Source organism: Pongo pygmaeus, chromosome 5 (assembly GCF_028885625.2).
Source record: "Pongo pygmaeus isolate AG05252 chromosome 5, NHGRI_mPonPyg2-v2.0_pri, whole genome shotgun sequence".
NCBI classification, from domain to species: domain Eukaryota; kingdom Metazoa; phylum Chordata; class Mammalia; order Primates; family Hominidae; genus Pongo; species Pongo pygmaeus.
In genome coordinates, this window is record NC_072378.2 from 170,671,628 (window position 1) to 170,688,414 (window position 16,787).

Consider the following 16,787-nt stretch of genomic DNA (forward strand, 5'->3'; position numbering starts at 1 on the left):
TTCTAAAATCAATAAACTGTTTCCATCTTAGCAAAGTAGAAAAAACAAGACCAAATTAAATCCAAAGTAAGGAAAAGAAATGAAATAGTAAAAATAAGAGCAGAAATCAGTAAAATCGAAAACCAGAAATCAATAAATAAAATCAACAAAACCAAAAGCTGGTACTTTGAAAAGTTCAATAAAATCAATAAGTCTCTAGCCAGGCTAACCAAGAAAAAAAGGGAGAATATATAAATCACTAACTTGAAATGAAAGAGAGGACATCACTGGAAATCCCATGGACATTAGAAGAATAATGAAGGAATATTATGAACAACTGTGGGCCCATGAATTTCATAACCTAAATAAAATGAACCAACTCTTTGAAAGACACAAGTTGACAAAACCCACACAAGAAGAAACAAATTCTGAATAGGTCTATATCTATTTAAAAGATTGAATCAATAATTGAAAACTTTCAAAACAGAAAGCAGGCTCAGATGATTTCACTGGTAAATTCTACTGAACATTTAAAAAATGAATTACACCACTTATCTACAAACTCTTTCTGAAGATAGAAGCAGAGAGAATGCTTTCTAACTCATTCTTTGAGGCCAACATTACTCTAATACTGAAGCCAGACAAAAACATTACAAGAAAATAAAACTGTAGATCAATATACTAATAAGTAAAAATCCAAAAATGAAATTAAAAAAAATCACACTTGCAAAAGCACCAATAAGAATAAAATATGTAGAAGAAACAAATGTAACAAAAGAAGTGCAAGGCATATACCCTAAAAGCTACAAAATATTACTAAGTTTTTAAGTATCCCAGTAAAATGGGGGACATTCCATGTTCATGGATTGGGTGACTCACTATTGCTAAGTTGAAAATTCTTCCAATTGATTTACAGATTCAATGCAATCTCTATTAAAATATCAGCAAATCTTTTTTATGGAAGTTGATAAGCTGATTTTACCATTTATATGGTAGTAAACATAACCTAGAATAGCCAAAACAATTTTGAAAAAGAACAAAGCAGGTGGATTTACAGCACCTGATTTCAAAACCTGCTAAAAAGCTACCATAATCAAGATAGTGTGGTATTGGTGTAAGAATAAATACATAAACCAACCAAGCAGAATAGAAAGTCCACAAATAAACTAGGTTTATGGTTATTGATTTTAGATGATGATACCAATGTAATTCAATGGGGAAGAATAATTTTCCAAAAAATAGTTCTGGGATAATTGGCTAGCCATATATAAGAAAATAAACAGTTACTTCACACCATGCACAAAAGTCAACTCATGTCAAAAACTTTAAGAGCTAAAACTATAAAACTTTTCTAAAAAATAGAAGAAAATGTTTATGACCATGATTTAAGCAAATATTTCTTAGGTATGACACTAAAAGCACGATTCATGAATAAATTTTTGATAAATTAGGCTTCATAAAAACTGAAACTACTACTCTGTGAAAGACACTGTTAAGAAAATGACGTTTTTTAAAAGCCATAGACTAGACTATAGACTAGTAGAAAGTATTTGAGAAATACATATTTTAAACATAAGATTTATAACATAAGATTTATATCCATAATACTTGAAGAACTCTTACTACTCACAAATAATTAGATAAACAACCTAGTTTTTTAAAAAATTGAGTAAAAGGCTTGAACAGACACTTCACTAAGGGAGCTAGAATGGGAATAAGCATACAGAAAGATGTTGACTTCATTGGTGATTAGGAAAATTCAAATTAAATCCGCAGTGAGGTATCACTACAGTAGGAATGGTCAAATTTGAAAAAAATCTGACACTACGAAGTGTTGCTGAAAATGTGGCGCAACTGAAGTTTTCATACATTACTGATGAAAATGCAAAATGGTACAGACACTTTGAAAGACACTTGGCAATTTTAAAAATAAACTTAAAACACACAACCTACCAATCTCACTCCTAAGTACTTACATAAGGGAAGTGAAAACTTATGTTCACACAATATCTTGTACTCAAATGGTCATAGCTGCAGTTTTACTAATAATGTCCAAGAAGTGGAAATAACTTAAGTGACTCTCAACTAGTGAGTAGATAAATAAATTGTGGCATGTATTAAAAAAATGAATTCTATTCTGCAAAGAAATAATAATAAAAGGAATGAACTGCTCATATATGATGCAATAATATGAATACATCTTGAAAACATCCTAAGTGAAAGAAGCCAGATGCAAATGAGTACATACTATACAGTTCCATTTATATAAAATTTAGAAAAGGCAAAACCACAGTGACAGACAGAGGAGTGCTGCCAGCGCCAGGGTTGGAGGTTGGGGGGACAGTGACTGTAAAGGGACAGAAGGAAATTCGGGAAATGACGGAAATGTTCCATATATTGATTGTAGTGGTGATTTCATGACTATAAAGTTACATTTGCCAATTTGTAACACTACAGTGAAAATTGATGAATTCTCTTATACATAAATTATACCTCAATTAAGCAAATTTTGCTTGAAGCAATAAATCATTTGTAGGAATTTAGCTTAGCCACAGGTTGACCATTAACTATTTCACCATTCACCTCCTTTGAGAACTTCCAACTTCTTCTGAGTAAACCTTGGGATTTAAGGACAACCTGCAACAAATCCAGCTGGATCTCTGCACTCCCATAAAGAGACCTGGCAGGTGAGCTTCTGGGTGACTTTTATATAATGTGTGTATATATACGTGCATATGTATATATGTATTTCATAAAACTGCTTATCAAATGACATAAGTTGTGGCATAGTTGTTCATCAAATCACTTTAAAATTTTCCAAATCTTATTTTCAGAAAATTGCTGGTGTGATTTATTTTTGTTTGACAAGATTGACAGTAGCCAAGTGGTGTTTTGTCTGAAGTCTGATTTGACATCAGGAATGGCATCCAGCTCTTTCCCTGGTGAACAGCCACAAGGCCACGTGGCCAGCATGCACTTGAATATGAAGGGTGAGATGTCCATTCCTCATGCTGCCAGCCTGTTCCTGTGTTGCCACCTCAGGCCTTGTCACCTCTCCCCTTGGTGCCACCAGGTGGCATTATTGGGTGACTTGTACCCATAAGCATATTTTTTTCATCTGGTAGGGAAACATTTCAATATTTTGACAACTGGGGCATCCATGATGATCTTCTTCCTGCAGGATCCTCGCTGGCTCAACTGCAGCAGCGTCTGCCCCTCCACATCTTTCCACATTTCTGGCTGTGAATGACCTACAGACGCTTTTCATCATCCTGACCCTATTAGCCAAGTCTCTTCTTGGTCTACATAATCCTGATCCTAATCAGCCCTCTTTTTATTTTAGTCATTCTGTCCCAATGTAAAATTACCATAAGAAAGCTATCATATTCACATCAAGGACACTCTGTCTTAGCTAAAGTGTGGTATCCTGGAGTCATGCAGGTAGTTGGGGTAGTTCTAAAACATGTCCGCACATCCCTGGACAGCTCTCATCAAAAGATGGAATCTAACTCCCTTCCCTCTGAATATGGGCTGGACTTAGTGACTTGTTGGTAACACATAGAATGTAGTAGAATTGTGTGTGACTTCTGTGGCTGGGAAATAAAAGAGATGTAATTCTTTTCAGCAGTCTCTCTCAGAACATGTCCCTTGGGAGCTCCAAGTCACCCTGCAACAAATCCAGAGGCTTCCTTGCCTGAGAGACCACATGGAAAGGTTGTATAGAGAGAAATGCCTGGGTAGCTGCAGCTACTGAACCTTCTCCCCATCAACCACTAGACATAGGGCATGAGTGAGTCTGTGGGTGACTTCAGCTCCCAGCTTCAGAGCTTCCCCAGACCAGGCCAAGTGGAGCAGAGATGAGCTGTCCCCAGTGAGCCCTGCCCAAACTGCAGATTTGTGAGCAGAATTTATGTTATTGTTTTAAGCCACCAAGTTTTGTGATGGTTTGTTACATAGCATTAGATAACTGGAACAGTTGCAGAGGGTACCAATTCTACTGGTTGTTGAAAACAGCCACAGCACCTTCCTTGTCTCACAAGAGTATTATTAATGCTTTTTATCCATGGTCTAAAAACACAGCCTCAGTTTACTACAGGGTTGAGAGGATCTCACACTGGGATGTTTGATACAAAGGATCAAATACACTATACTCTAATTCTGTATAGTTTTGTCTGCTAGTCATCATCATCTAAGGTTTGTGATGCCATTCCAGGCCTCAAACAGGAACATTGGAGAGATAAAATAATTGGAGAGATAAAATAATTGGATAGACATGTATCTCCTTGGGTGCCTGGTAGGTAAAGGAGTCTGAATCCTTATTTTCTAGGTGAACTCGCCATCTTTGGAGTCACCTGATGTCTATAGCTCTTGTTGGGTAAGGGTGAAGATTGCACTGTGAGAGCCTCAACAATGAACACTAACATGATTTGGGAAACACAAGATATACAAGAAGAGATAGACTCTGAACCACCTTCAGAGACAGAATACGAACAAAAAAAGAGAAAACAAAATACAGGTTTCTGAATCTGTCATGAGGCATAACAAGACCTAGGCCATCTGGTGACCAAAGAATTAGAGACTGAGGGTCCTCAAAAACTCTCTTGAAAAAGAAGAACAAAATTAGAGGACTCACATGTGCTGATTTCAACTTACTACAAAGCTACAGTACTAAGTACTTGTATTGGCACAAAGATGAATAGAATAGAACTGTGATTCCAGAAATAGATCCTTTGTTCAATTGGTCTTTGATACACCAAGATAATTCAGTAGGGAAAAGAACAGTCTTTCAATAAACGGTGCTGGGGACAACTGGACATCCACATGCCAAAGTGTGAAGCTGGATGCTTACCTAACACTATGCACAAACATTAACTCAAAATTAATTAACATTCTAATGTGACAGCTAAAACCATAAAGCCCTTGAGGGAAACATAGCAATTACTATTCAAGACCTTAGATTAGGCAATGCATTCTTAAACACCAAAAGAAAAAATATAGGTAAATTGGATTTCACCAAAATGAAAAACTTTTTTGCTTCAACAGATGACGTCAAAGAAGTAAAAAGACAACACACACAATGGGAGAAAATATTTGCAAATCATAGATCTGATGAGAGACATGTATCTAGAATATATAAAGAACTCTTACAATTCAGTAAGAAAAAAGACAAAATCCCCAATTACAAAATGGGCAAAGGATTTGAGTGGCATTTTCTCCAAAGAAGATATGGAAGTGGACAATAAGTACATGAAAAGATACTCCACATCATTAGTCATTAGGGAAATGTACATCAAAGCTACAATGAGATACCACCTCACACACATCAGAATGGCTGTATTTAAAAAGACAGACAATAACAAGTCTTGGCAAGGATGTTGGGAAATTGGAGCCCTCCTTGCTGATGGAAATGTAAACCAGTGCAGCCACTTTGGAAAATATCTGGCAGTTCTTTGGACATTAAACACATAGTTATCACTTGACCCAGCAATCCTAAGTGAACATCCAAGAGAAATGAAAACGTATTTCCATGCAAAAACATGTACAGGAATGAGATGATTTGGGTGTCAACTTTAATGGATTAGGAATACCCAGATGGTTGGCAAAGAATTATTTTCAATGATTTGGTAGGCACTGAGCCAGGAAGGGCGAATTCTTGCTCTCTCTTCTGCCCTTGGATGTCAGAACTCCAGGTTCTCCGGCCTTTCATGACACTCCATACAGCACTGCTTCTGACCACCACTCACCATCCATCACCCCTAGTGACCCGCTAGAGGAGTTATTCCTATTCCCAGCTTTATGCTCTGCTGGCCTAGAGGTCTTCCTTCCATAGGGAGAAACGCTACCGCCAGGAGATACAACAATAATGCAACTGAACTGGAAGTTAAGATGCTATCTGACCACTTTGGGCTTCTCATGCCTCAGAGTCATGCTAAGAAGGGAGTCAAAGTGTTGGCTGTGTGACCTGATACCAAGAAGAAATTGGCCTACTCCTTCGCAAGGGAGAAATAGGAGATCCTTTAGGGCATCTCTTGGTGTTACCATGCCTGTGATTCTGGTCAGTGGGAAATGACCACAACCCAATCCAGGCAGGCTATGAATGTCCCAGGCCTTTCAGGTATGAAGGTTTGGATCACCCTGCCAGGTACAGCATGGCAACCAGCTGAGGTCTTGCTGCAGGCAAACAGAATGCAGCAGGTGGTAGAAGGTCATTAGGAGCACCAGCTACACCCATGGGACCAGTTACAGAATCAAAGGCTGCCACTGCCATGAGTGTTTTCTCCCTGTGTTGCTATGAATATGTTTGCATGTAAATATACATATATTAAGCAAATTTTTCTTCTTTTTTATCTTACTCCTTTATCATATGAGATGTATTGAGTTTGTATCAGTATTTAAGTATTGTTAATTTTACACCATAGTATTTAAGTTACAGGAGAGAAGTAAATGTCACTCAAGGACTTCACTTCCTCCTCTGGGGAAGGAGTTAGTGTGTTTTTATTGTACGAAGGATAATTGTATCATGCTAGGTGGAACTATGACCTTGTCATTATCTTTTTAAGAGATTAAATATGGTTTAAGGAGATGCATGTGGGTGCCAAGTTGACAAGGGGTGGACTTGTGATGGTTGATTATAAGTGTCAACCTGACTGGATCAAGAGATGCCCAGGTAGCTGGGAGGCCATTGATCATCCTCAGTGCTCCAGGAGGCACTGAGCCCATCCCTCTTCTGCCGAAAGGGAAACCTAGAAAGACTGGCACTTGATTAGAATGATTGATCTTTCCAAGGTATGTCTGTGAGGGTGTTTCTCGGGGAGACTGAGGTGTGAGTTGTTGGACTGAGTGGGGAAGGTCCACCTGCATTTATCTGCCCTCAATGATCTGGGCTAAAGGCCTGGATGGAACAAAGGTAGAGGAAGAGTGCATTCTTGTTTTCTCTCGGGGAGCTGGGACCCCTTCTTCTCTTGCCCTGGATGTCAGAACCCCTGGTTCTCTGACCTTTGGACTCTGGGACTTAACACAGTGACCCCCTGGGCTCTTGAGCCTTTGGTGTCAGGTTGAGAGTTACACCATCAGCTTTCTTGATTCTGAAGACTTCAGACTTGGACTGAACCACTCTACCAGCTTCCCTGGTTCTCCAGCTTGCAGATGACCTGTCATGGGACTCCTCGGCCTCCAAAATTGCATGAGCTAATTCCACTAAAATAGCCCTTCTCATCTTTCTCTCTGTACATGCATCCTATTGGCTGTATGTCTAAGAAGAGCACATACTAAAACAAGGAATGTCATAGGGAACTATTCAAAATAGCCCAAAATGGAAACTACCCAAATGTCCATCAACTGATGAAAGGACATAAGGTGGGACACACACACACACACACACACAAACACACACAAACACACCCAACATACACAAAAATACAAAAACACAAACATACAAACATACATACAAACACAAACACACAAACAAAAAACACAAAAAAAACACAAACATAAAAATACAAAGACACAAACACATAAAACACACAAAAATACAAAAACACAAATGCACACACAAACACACACAATGGAATATTATTCAGCCATTACAAAGAAATGATGTGTGAATCTATGAATTATTTAAAAAAGGAAAAGAAAGAATGAATTACAAACACATGCTACATGCATGAACCTGAAAACATTAAGTGAAAGAGCCACAAAAGACCAATGTTGCATTGTTCTGTTTATGTGAAATGTACAGAAAGTGAAAACCTGTAGAAATAAAAGTGGATTAGGGTTGCCAGGGGAGGAGAGAAGAGGAAGCAGGAAGTAACTGCTCATAACAACAGCTTGATTTCTTTCAGTATGTTAAAAACACAGAATTGTATGCATTTAAAGTATATCTCAATAAAGCTGTTAAGAAAAACCTCCTTGAATGGCATTTGTTAAATTCAAAACCATTTATAGATGAGAATTGCTGCTGCTGTGCTTTCAGGAGTACAAGTGTTCCACCAAATGTTAATATGCGTTTTGCAAGAAAAGAAAAGAGCTCCATGTGAGTAAGTTTGGGAAGTGCTGGGTTAAAAACGACAAGCAAGTTTCTTTAGTGCAATCACGGAAGAGTGTTCACTGTGCTAACGTGAACTGCAGCCTCCAGGGTGAGGGAGGGAGAGGCCGGCAGTAGTCTTGCTCCACATACACGATTTGGGTAGAGTTTTGCAGAAAGATGCAAATTCACAGGGAACTTGGATGAGGGGGGTGGCTGTGTGTTTGGCTTTCACTTGGACAAGCCTCCTTTTCCCTCCCTCAGAGCTGGCTGCTGCTGCCAAGGCCCCAAGGAGGCTTTCAGCTGCGGGGGCGTGGAGGGAAGGGCCACGTCAGCCCTCAGGATTGGGTGGGCTGGGGCTGAGGACACAAGAGCAGAGTTTTGGGTGGCACGTGTTGATGCAGGATGGAAACAAATTTGGCTGTCCTGAGAGTCCGGACCTCATTCAGCAGCGGACCAGGGTCTCTGAAGCCCCAGCAGCATCACCCAGAGCTAATGGCAACCTCCTCAAGGCACCCATACCCAGCCAGCAACCAACAGGGCTGCTCACCTCCAGCCTCGGCCAACCCTACGAGCCAGGCCTTGCTGAGCCACGCCCACTTCACCTGTGTTCAGTTGCTTCTGGCAGGAGGGGACGCTGGGGTCCACTTTTGCAGGCCATGCCACCGAATTCAAATGTGGTATCCGTTTTGTGTTTTCAGTCAGTCCCTGCATTTTCTTCGTCTGAAATCAGGACGCTAAGTAGCTACAGCCGCATGTGCCGCCTTTGAGAAAATCTCATCCTGAACACAAGAACACAGACTCAACAGGCAGACGGCCGGGAAGTTACAAGGCAGCGCCTCACAACACTCTCTTCTTTTTCATTCTACTCAAAGTTTCTCTAAAATTCTACTGCACAGAAAGTCCTAAAGCATTCCAAATGTTGCTCCATTTCCAAAAGTGCCGGTGCTGCCTCCTTGGGGTCAGAGGCCTCCTGCGCTTGAGCCTGGCACCCCGCCTGAGCCCCAGTGGACGAGTCCTTCCTCTTGAACCACTGGCCCCATGCATTGTCCATCCTCAATACCTTCCCTGTGGTGCCCAGAGGCAGCGTCCAGGAGCCCACCCAGGTGCCCACCGGGACCCCCGAGCTCCCTTTGAACAGGCACCTTCTAGGGCTGGGGCCCCCATGTCTGAGGGGGGAATGGGGGGCTGAGGCCCATGTCTGGGGAGTTATGGGACCTTGCATCTGAGGGGGTGTGGTGGGGGGCTGCAGCCTTGCATCTGAGGGGGTGTGGTGGGGGGCTGGGGTCCTGCATCTGAGAGGGTTGAGGTGGGGGGCTGGGGTCCTGCATCTGAGAGGGTTGTGGTGGGGGGCTGGGGCCTGCATCTGAGGGCGGTGTGGTAGGGGCTGGGTCCTGCATCTGAGAGGATTGTGGTGGGGGGCTGCAGCCCTGCATCTGAGGGAGTGTGGTGGGGGTCTGGGCCCTGCATCTGAGGGAGGTGTGGTGGGGGGCTGGGCCCTGCATCTGATGGGAGTGTGGTGGGGGGCTGGGGTCCTGCATCTGAGAGGGTTGTGGTGGGGGGCTGGGGCCTGCATCTGAGGGGGTGTGGTGGGGGGCTGGGTCCTGCATCTGAGAGGGTTGTGGTGGGGGACTGGGGCCTGCATCTGAGGGGGTGTGGTGGGGGGCTGGGCCCTGCATCTGAGGGGGTGTGGTGGGGGGCTGGGGCCTGCATCTGAGAGAGTTGTGGTGGGGGGCTGGGGTCCTGCATCTGAGAGGGTTGTGGTGGGGGGCTGGGGCCTGCATCTGAGGGGGTGTGGTGGGGGGCTGGGTCCTGCATCTGAGAGGGTTGTGGTGGGGGGCTGGGTCCTGCATCTGAGAGGGTTGTGGTGGGGGGCTGGGGCCTGCATCTGAGAGAGTTGTGGTGGGGGGCTGGGGTCCTGCATCTGAGAGGGTTGTGGTGGGGGGCTGGGGCCTGCATCTGAGGGGGTGTGGTGGGGGGCTGGGTCCTGCATCTGAGAGAGTTGTGGTGGGGGGCTGGGGCCCTGCATCTGAGAGGGTTCTGGTGGGGGACTGGGGCCTGCATCTGAGGGCCATGGGACCTGGGTTTGTGGCTGCTGGTTCTCCTCTGGGCTCTGCTGCTTCTCAGAGTAGTCGCTGAGCCGTCGTGGGTCCTGATGTCTCACGGGAGAAGCAGGCCTGGGCAGGTGGCACCTTTGGGAGCAAGCGAAGGGCAGCCTGGGCTGGAGGCTGCACCCAGGCACTGTGGTCAGTGGCTGGGGAATGAGACACGGCCCTCCTGGGCCCCGTGTCCCTTGTGGTGGGGTCTGAGTGCCCACTCCTCTCACCGTGGCCCTCGGGGTCCCATTGCCTCTGCAGCCTGGGCCTGCGGTGGGTCCTGGCGCAGCACCTGGACACGGGCCTCCCTGCCTGAGGCCTCCTTCCCTCCTTTTCACCCACCTGAGCCTCCTTGCCCTTGGCTGGCTGAGCCGGCACATCCCCGCGGCGCCTCTGCACCTCCCCCGAGATCATTCTGCCAGCACGGTCCTCCCTGCACCCTCTGGTACTCCCTGCACCCTCCGGCCCTCCCCCTAGATCATTCTGCCAGTACGGTCCTCCCTGCACCCTCCGGTACTCCCTGCACCCTCCGGCCCTCCCCCTAGATCATTCTGCCAGCACGTTCCAGCACGTTCCCGCACCCTCCCGGCCCTCCCCCGAGATCATTCCGCCAGCACAGTCTTCCCTGCACCCTCCGGTACTCCCTGCACCCTCCGGCCCTCCCCCTAGATCATTCTGCCAGTATGGTCCTCCCTGCATCCTCCGGCCCTCCCCCAAGGTTATTCCGCCAGCCCGCTCCTGCACCCTCCCGGTTGCCGCTGCGCCCTTCTCAGGGAGGCCGCCACAGATGCAACGCCCGGCTCAGGATGGCTCCTCAGTGGTTGAAAGTGGTTTTGTTTTTGGTGGAACTTGGGGGCAGTGAGAGGCTTGAGATTATTCGTTGAGATAGTTTTCCAGAAAGAAAAAAATGTCACAGATAACTGGTTCTTTGCACTTGAAATATAAAAGCAGTAATCTTTATTCTAACTCTCGCTAGAGAAATTGAAGTCGATGATAGCCCCTTTCACTTTTAAGCAGGAACCAAAGTCAACAGAAATTCTGAGTCATAGGATCAGGCCAACTGACATAAAGAAAAAAAAACCTGGGTCACTCACAACCACTAGCATGGCAGAAAGACAGGAAGAAAGACAATGAAAAAAAATAAGACGTTATGGCAAAAGGATCCGGAGAAATTTGGGACCCTTGCGCATTGCTGGTGAGAACCATTGTGGAAACGATAGAGGGGCTCCCCAAGAGTTCATTACAGCAAATGGACTTAGCATATGATCCAGCAGCTCCACTCCTACAACTGAAGACACAGACTCCAGCAAATACTTGTTCATACATGTTCATAATATCATTCGTTACAGTGGCCAGAAGGTGGGAACTGCCCAAATGTCCATCAACAGATGGACGAGCAAAATGTAGTCCATCCATGTGATGGAATATTACTCGGCCCTAAACAACAGTGAAGTGCTTGTAAGAATGCGATGACGTGCATGAACCTTGAAGACATTAGGCTTGTGGAAGAAGCCAGATACACAGGACCACGTGCTGTGTGGTTCCATTCATACAAAATGCCCAGGACAGGCAAATCTATGGAGACAAAGTAGGTTGCTGCCTGCCAGCCTGGAGGATCAGGGAGTGAGGAGAAACTGTGCAGGGAGTTGAGAGCCTCCTCTGGAGTCGGGGAAGCATTCTGGACTAGATGGAGGTGGGATACACTGAAACGTTCACTTCCACATGCTCCACGTTACAGTTGTGAATTTCACTGCAATAAATTAGTGTTATTTTAAATACTTGGGCCAAACCTCAGATTTGTTGATCATTAATCAGTGGCTTTGGGAGCCACTGAGACTTAGCTGTGCTGAGTCCCCTCCTCTGCAAGTTCGAAGAAAAACTCTTCCCCGAGGATGGTTCAGACAAGTAAGTCAAAGCATGAACACACCAGCAGAGCTTCTGCCCTGTACCTGCATGGTACCTGAGCATGGAAGACATTCAAGAACATTCTCCTCCGTCCTCTGAGTCACTAGCAGATGGCCTGTTTCCTGCTGAAAGAAGCACCTGGTACTTGGTGTTTACGAACTCCACTCAGTAAGCGGATCAATAGCAACAAGGGCACTTTGGCAGTCAGATGCAGAAGTAGCATTTTCCTCCAGAACACCACCTGTGGTTGGGACAGTGCTGTGCAGCCCCTGTATGTCTGTGACGCACACCTCCTGCCTGCGGGCTGATCCCCCTCCCACCACCCCAGTTCTTCTGGGTTTTGGAGTCCTGCCCTCAGCTTCCCCTCCTTCCTCCTCTCCCCCTGATTTTCCAGCCCTGCCCTCGGCTTCCCCTCCTCCCTCCTCTCCCCCTGGCACCGTTAAACATTCATGCTGGGCCAGATCATGCTTTTTGACAATATCTAACGAGCTAGCAGTGAATGATAAACCTGCTGGGCCACCTCTGTGTCTCGAAGCCACTAGGATCTGCAGCTGTTTCAAGAGCACAGAACAACAAAGCCTCCAGGAAAGGGGGAAAGAGCGGCATCTGAGCTTGGAGGAAGTCATTTCTGTGAAAATCTTTTAATGCAACAGGGAGCTAAGCAAGTGGGCTGTGTGTGCTGTGGAAGGTGGCGATGTTGGGGTTTTGCCTCCTGCAGTGGATGCCGGCAACAGGGCCTCGGGTGGCTCTGTTAGGACCCACAGGCCCTGCATCTGGATTGGCCAAGTCCCAGGGGCCAGGCCCGCCTCAGAGGTCCAGGGCATTTCACGACTGGAGGGCACTGTGGAGGTCCACCTGCTGCCCCACGGAGAAGAGCGGGTGCTCAGATACCAATCTTGGTGCCCAATCATTTCCCCACCTCTGACCTTGAGGGAAAAGCCAAGATGCAGCCTCTGGACACCAACCTTGAGACATTCTCAGCTCTCAGCTCATCAGCAGAGCCTGGACTCAATTACTCCAGAGAAGAAGCTCTGCTTCCACCGGCCAGGGGTAAGGTCAGACGCAAGGGCCTGAGGCCACATGGGAGCCCAAGCAGCAGGAGGCCCCAGGCCAGTCAGAGCCCTCAGGGCCTCCCAGGGGCTGGCAGGAGCATCTGCTCAGTGGTGAGATGAATGTCCTAAAATGCTATTAACAGAGTTCAGTCTAGGGTTTAAATCAATTTGGCCAACATTTATTGAGTGCCCACTCCAAATAAGGTTCTGAAAAGGCTCTTGAAAAAATGTCTGTGCTTTTGAATTTCAAATGATTGGTTTTAGTATTAGGAGCAACAGAAATCCTGTTATCACTCATCCAAATAATCAGAATTAATTTAGGAGTTGATGGCAAACAGAGTCCGTTGGTAATTAGGAAACATGGAGAAATAATTAACCATGGCAAGAAATGCGGTTACATTGAACTCCTGCGAAGTTAAAAAAGAACCATGGTACTTTTCTCTGTGAGGCTTAGCAACCCCACAGTGCCGGTGAGAGTGGTGCCTGCCTGAGCACGTGAGGAGCCCTGTGCTGTTCCCCACCCTCGGTGCCATGCTGGTCGCTGGGCCCTTCCTTCAGGGAAGCCAAGCTGGATCCCTGAGTCACCAGGGTGACTGGGTAAGGGCCTTGGCAGACGACCTCCCTTCAGAGAAGGACCAGGGCCTAACTCCACGCCTTTTGTAAATTTATTTTTTTAAGCCTGAATAGAAAATGTCTCCATTATTCACTTTAGTTTTAAATATAGGCACCTTCTCCTGGCTAGAATCCCCACTGCTAAGCTGGGAGGAGCCTCCAAGCTGGAGCACTGGGCTTGTCCGGCCAGGCAGCAGACACCGTGGGGAGGCAGCGTGACATCCATCAGGGCTCTCTGTGGCAATGACACCGCATTCCTTTTAGAAAACTCCCTCTCCTCCAGTCTTCCTCCTGAAGGCCACCCCTCTCCACCAGCACTCGGCTCACGAGGCCTGCGTGGCTCTGACTGATGCATTTCTCGGCAGCTCTGTCCAGGGGCTAAGGAAGGTGCAGATGAGTCCCTGAGGCCCCTCATGGGGATTGGTCATTTCAGTCCCCATCCTGGGTCCCCCTGGAGGATGTGGGCTCCATGGTGCTGGGCCCTGACTCTCTCTGCCTCAGTGCTCCCAATACCCCCAGCCGTGGACCCTGGTGAGCCCCATGCAAGTGAAGCAGGCCCTCCCAAACCCTCCATCTTTGGAATGCTGTACTGCGGCTGCCAACTCCTCTGGCCTCCACTGCAGACATACAGGGCTCCTCTCTAGAGCTGAAGCCCTACCTCCAGGAGACACTGAGTTCTAGGCTTAGCGCCACAGGGAGCCAGCCCCTTCTCCATGATGACTGCCAGGGGGAAGTGTCTGCGCATGTGTGCGTGTGTTTACGTGTATGTATGTGTGTGTGTGTGTGCATGTGCCTCTCACATGTGTCTGTGATTACCACCCAGCGACTCCTACACCTGCCCTGTCCCATGGAACTTTCCAGGGTGTGGAGACGATTCTTAGCACTGCAGGTTGCCACAGCCATATGAGTGCTGGGACACAACCACTGCCACTGAGGAGCGGAGTTTTAATTCTGTTCACTTTAAATTAATTCAAGTAGCCACATGTGGCTAAGGGCCCATACTGGACAGTCGGTTCTTCAAGGAGGTGAATTTGAGATTTTCCCTCAGAAGCCTCCTCTGAGTTCTGCCTGTGCTCTTGGGGGTCTCAGCATCTCGGGCGCCTTCCCCTCCAGGCACCCCCGGGGCGAACGAGGACCGTGGGCCTGTCCTGCCATCGCCCTGGAGGTGAGGATGCGGCTCCCAGACACCCGAGGGCGCCCTCCTGAGCCTGAGCGGGACAGAGCGGGGGTCGGGGGAGCTTCCCGGCGCCGGCGCGACCCCAGGAGGAGGGACGGGTCCTCGGGGTGGGTGACGGCGTCACCGCCAGCATCGCCTCTCCCGGGTTTCGGGGTGGCCGGGGCGCCTCCTCACCGGGGCGGCCGCAGAGCAGGGACCCCAGTGCCTCCCACGGCCGCCCCGACAGGCGACGTTCCCGCCCGGGGCCATTCTCGCCGCATCGCGCCTGGGCGGGAGGAGCGCTGGGGCGGCCGCGGCTGGTCTCGGCGGCTCCTGGCCCAGGTTCGTGGCTCTCGCGTTCCGCGGGGTCCGGGCCTGCGCCGGCGGCGGGGCGTTTTCCACCCAGTGATGTGGCGACGGCTCCTGGGCTTATGGGGAATGTCGGGTCCGCTTCGCGCTGGGCCCACGGCCTCCTCCCGGCGAGACGCCCCTCAGGGCTCCCCCATCGTCAGCGCCCAGGACGCCGGAGCCCCCTCGGGGGGCTGAAGGGAAGTAAGACTCTTGCAGAGGGCGCCTGCGCCAGAAAACAAATTTTATTTACAGGTTTCAAAGCGGCCAAGACGTCCGTGGCTTCCTTCGGGAGAAAGTGGCAAAACCCACGCCCAGATCCGTTGTGCTTTCAGCTTTTCACCAGGAAACTCATTTTTCTATGTAAGAGCTAGCGAGTTCCACAGCGCGGGGAGGCCAGTGGAGAGGAGCGCGGCCTTGCCTGGCTCATGTCCTGTTTCCAGTTTGCCCTGAAAACGAATTACTAAATCCATGGAGGAAGAGCTTGGGGCCTGCCTGGTCCTCAGCCACCGTGGGGCTGGGGCCTGTGACTGGGTGTGCAGAGGGTCCGCCCCCAGGGCCCGGGAAAGGGGCTGTGCTGCCCAGACCGAGTCCCCGGGCGCCCCCCCGCCTGCTGCAGCCACCTCGGGCTCCACATTTCGGTCCCTCCTCCTCTCCGCTGGTCTGGACTCAGCCATCAAGCTCCACGCAGTGGACAGAATCTACTGGGGCGCAGGAAACCTCAGCTTCAGCAGCCCACCTGGCCTTCGCAGTCTTCCTCTCCAGGGTTTTATTTCAACATGGCTTTTTCTGCTGCGACTCAGCTGTGGTAGGGGCCAAGTTTGGGTGTGTGAGGCCAAGGAGATGCGTTGTGTTCTCGCGGAAGAGAGAGACGCAGCGAGGGAGCCCGGGCACACGGACCCAGCTCACCAACCGCAGCCAAACCACCAACTCTATCCCGTGGCCCTTGGTGACCCGTGACAGGGGAGGGAAGGAAATGTGGCCAGCTTCCCCCAGACCACAGGCAAACACAGGTGGGGGCGGCCCACTGGCGCGGGCCTAGGAGCTGCAGGAGCAGGGGCCACGGTTCAGCCTGACGCCCCTCTCTTGGGGCAGGAAGTTCCCTCTGTCTGCCGTGAGCAGGGGCACTTGGGAGGGCCCAGCACAGGACCTCAGGAGCTCCCGGAGCAGCCTCAGCAGCCGCAACCCCTCGACCTTGTCCAGCATCACGCCCCGGTGCCAGGGAGACAGACCGAAGAATCCCACTACTGTGCAGGAGAGGAAGCCTACTTTAATTCTGTTCTTGAAGTAATGGCAGGCGAAGATTCGTATGTCATAATTAATTCCTCACTTCTTAGGAATCGCAGCGATTAGCTCTGTCATTCCTTTGTTATCAGAAAAAACTGTGAGTCCTGTTATTCTCACTGCTTCGCCATCTGTGAGCGTGCGCAGCCCTCGGCTAAGTTTTCTAAAGGGAACATCACAGCGACTTCCCTGACCTCAGCCAGGACAAAAGTTGAAGTCTAGCACGACGACCCGTGCAGCCTGCATGGCTGGAGGCCCTCCCTTCCCGGTCTCTGGGCACAGGTGCGGGGCCGTGCGCGTGCCTGCGCCTCCAGGGTTCCTCCGGGCACAGG

At 48.4% G+C, this 16,787-nt stretch overlaps 1 pseudogene; it reads left to right on the plus strand.

The window, feature by feature from the left end:
* The first annotated feature begins 15,642 nt into the window (after positions 1-15,642).
* On the plus strand, positions 15,643-16,524 carry LOC129039637 (uncharacterized; annotated as a pseudogene).
* Positions 16,525-16,787: the final 263 nt, after the last annotated feature.